Genomic DNA, 3,792 nt, shown 5'->3' with positions numbered 1-3,792 from the left:
AGGCAGATGAGTCAGGTGGATAGAAATCCAAGTATCATGGTCATCACTGATGAAATTGGAGGAAAGTGGATCAGCCTGCTGGAAGGTGGTGTTGCTAGTTAATCCTGAATGGACATGTTTATTCATCCAGATACTGGTGCAACCTCTTCATACTCACAGGTCTTCCCTGGTAGGGGCAGACTTTTTACAACATGTCAGAGAGCAGGTGGGTAAAGGTCTGCAGGTATCCAAGTAGAGGAGATAGGGAGGGTTGGAATTCTGTAACCTGACTCATGTTGCCTCTCGTTGGGGAAAAAGGCCAAGAGTGTCACTCAGATGGGACCCCTATGTATGTGAATAAGGTCCCGGGGTCGCTGTAGCAAATTATCACAAACCAGATGGTTGCAAATAACAGAAAGGTACTCTATCACAGTTCTAGAGGCCAAAAGTCACAAATCAAAGTGTAGGTAAGGCCATGCTCTGGTGGAAGACTCTACTTCTCTGCTCTTCTCAGTGTTCCTGCGCTTGTGGCTGCATGCCTCCAATTTCTGCCTCTGTCTTCACATGGTCTTCCCCTCCTGTACGTGTGTCGTACACATCCTCTTCTTACTCTTACATGGACATTGGCTATTAGATTTGGGCCCAAGTCGGGTCCCGGCAGCAGCGGCAGCACCATCCTGTTCTCTGGCTCTCCTCACCATCTCTCCTCATCACTTCTAGAAACTTGGCCTCTGGTGTGGCTGTCTCTGATGGCGTCATCAAGGTGTTCAATGACATGAAGGTGCGCTAGTCTTCCACACCAGAAGAGGTGAAGAAGCACAAGAAGGTGGTGCTCTCTTCTGCTTGAGTGAGGACAAGAAGAACATCATCCTGGAGGAGGGTAAGGAGATCCTGGTAGGTGATGTGGGCCAGAATGTCGATGACCCGTACGCCACCTTTGTCAAGACGCTGCCAGACAAGGACTGCTGCTATGCCCTCTATGACGCAACCTATGAGACCAAGGAGAGCAAGAAGGAGGACCTGGTGTTTATCTTCTGGGCTCCTGAGTGTGCACCCCTTAAGAGTAAAATGATTTATGCCAGCTCCAAGGATGCCATCAAGAAGAAACTGACAGGAATCAAACATGAATTACAAGCAAACTGCTACGAGGAGGTCAAGGATCGCTGCACCCTCGCAGAGAAACTGGGGGGCAGTACTGTCATCTCCCTGGAGGGCAAGTCTTTGTGAGGATCTTCTGGCCCCCTGCCTGGAACATCTGACAGCCCCAGACCTGCTCTCAGGGTTTACAGGCTGCCCCCTTCCTGCCAGACCGGAGGGACTGAGGGGATCCCAGCAGGGGGAGGGCAATCCTTTCACCTCAGTTGCCAAACAGCCCCTCACCCCCTGGATTTCACTCCCTCCATCCCTGAGGGTTCTGGCCTTCCCAAACCACTTTTGATCTTGATTCCACTTGGGTTGAAGCAGACCAAGTTCCCACCGGAACCCCAGTTTGGGGGGAGCCTGTGTTTTTTTTTTTTTTTAACAAACCCTCACTAGCCACCTGTTCCTCTCCCTTGCCATGCTGCCAACTTCTAACTGCATAATGACTCTGTGCTTGTCTGTTTAGTACTGTGTACAAATGGAATGTTGTGGAGATGATCCCTCCCCATGCCGGCTGGTTCCTCTCCCTTTTCCCTTGGTCATGGCCATTCATGGAAGCAGGGCCAGTAAGGACCTTCGATTAAAAAACAACAAAAAAAGACAATTAAAAAAAAAGATTTGGGCCCACTCAGATAATCTAGTATGATGTCATCTTGAGATTCTTAACTTAATTGCATGGCAAAGACCTTTTATTTTAACCAAAGAAGGTCATATTCATACATTTTGGAGATTGTGACATGGGCATATCTTCTAGAGGACATCATTCAACGTGCTACACTATAAAAACATGAAGAGTGTTCTTTCTCAGCAGTGCAGATATCAGGTTCATCCTGGTAACCCTCCTCCCCTTGCTGGTAACCCTCTAACCTCAGCAATCTACCCTCTTGGCAGCAGTCAGATGTGGTGCCCTTGAGTCACAAGAAGATCCCAGGCAGTCTGCCTACATAATCAGTAGTAATCACCAACTGCCCTGTCCTTTTTCTTTTTGCTTGCTTGTATTTTAAGTAAATGTTTGAAATTATTCCTTGGTGAGTCCTTCCCTTGTCAAACCACCCTTGGAATGATGAGAACTAGGGCTTTAATAGAAAAGAAGAAAAATTATATTTTAATGCTCCAGAAATGTGTGGGAAAGGAAAGAGAGGGAGAGAGAAGGAAAAATGGCAAACAGCTGAAAAATCAGTGAAAACTTTTGGTTGATAGATGGCCCATAACTATTTTGTAAAAGGTGAGGACTGTGGCGTTTTTGTTACTGTCTTGTAAACCCCCTCTTCTCCTTTGAAATCTTTAGAAAAACCGTTTATGTTCACAAATGATTGGTGAGGCTGGCTTCTGATGGGTGGGGGCTTTAGGAAGTGTGGAGTTTCATATCTGGGTCAACCTAGCGCCCAGGAAAGAAGCTGTCCAAAATAACTCAGGATGCGAGAAGTAAAGAAAAGTGTGGGAAAAGGAAGATTCCAAAAATTTGCAGACATATAGGAAAAGGGTTTTGGGCTTCTACAGGCCATGTATTGGAGAGAGGTCTAGATCAATTATGAGTTGATCTTTTGGGGATAAGCAGATATCCATCTGATATCTGAGTTATATGTACTTAGTCTCTTTTCCCCAATTATTGAAATAAATGCAAACTTTTTTGATGAATCAACATTTGCTTGATATTTTTACTCCAGAATAGTGACATTAAAAATGCATAACCATTTAAAAATAATTTGCATGTTTTTAATACAAAAAAGAAACAAATTTTTACTTCAAAGCTATGCCCCTATTGTCACTCAGCAGGTAGCCCCTTGCAGAAAAATATCAAGACTGGAAGGAGAGAGATTGGAAACATGAGCAGAACTACACAGCCATTTCCCCTAGATGTTTGTAATTGACCTCGCTGTGATGTAAGCAGCACAGTATTTGTAACTAGAATTGCATGTGCAAACAGCCTTTTGCTTAATTCCTTTGTGTCCTTTCCTCTTCTTTTTTTTAACAAGGGCAAGATATTAAGCAGAAGATACATGTACTTTATAATTATATACATTTCTTAATAGTAGGAGGGGCCTATACTTTTGCTTCCAGATGTGTAAGTGGGAGAATGTGGTGGGGAGTAGGAACCCAGGAGACCCCAGGAGTCCTCCCTGACATTCAACTTCTCAGGGCCTCCTTCCTATGGGAGTGAGAGAGGAGAATGGGGGAGATCAGAGCCCAGAATCTTTGCTCTAACCATGCAAGGCCAAATCTCTGTCCCATGAATAGCAAGGGATTACATGCAGTTGCTTATCTAAGAGAGTGAGAATGAAGGATTCAGCGGAAAGATTTCCAGGAGATAGTAGGAGAGGGAAGAGGGCAGCCAGCAGGGGCGAATGAAGGTACAAGATACAGGGATTGATTCTTTTTCTGTGGCTGGACACACCAGTCTCCCAGTAGTCTGTGAACAGCCTCAGCATCGGGCACAGGCAATATACAACTTTCCAAGATTATCCCTGTTCCAGGCTCAGAGGAAAGAAGAAACAGGGTCACTGAACATTTTTATGGGTCAGAAAAGTGAAAAGCTTATGCCTGAGCTTTCTTCAAATGAAACAGGAGGGAGGCAGGACCTACATCTTCATTCCCTTTCACTCTACCCAGTTCTTTTACCCTCCTCTATTTACTCTGCTCTTTTTTTCTATGCCAACTCTTTGCTTCCCTCCC

The 3,792-nt window shown here is 45.1% G+C and overlaps 1 pseudogene; it reads left to right on the top strand.

The window, feature by feature from the left end:
- Positions 1–739: 739 nt before the first annotated feature.
- On the top strand, positions 740–1,206 carry LOC103254569 (annotated as a pseudogene).
- The last annotated feature ends 2,586 nt before the right edge of the window (positions 1,207–3,792 follow it).

This window comes from Carlito syrichta, unplaced genomic scaffold (assembly GCF_000164805.1).
Source record: "Carlito syrichta isolate Samal-C Ts95f unplaced genomic scaffold, Tarsius_syrichta-2.0.1 Scaffold9505, whole genome shotgun sequence".
Lineage (NCBI taxonomy): Eukaryota > Metazoa > Chordata > Mammalia > Primates > Tarsiidae > Carlito > Carlito syrichta.
This window is presented reverse-complemented; position numbering and strand designations above follow the sequence as displayed.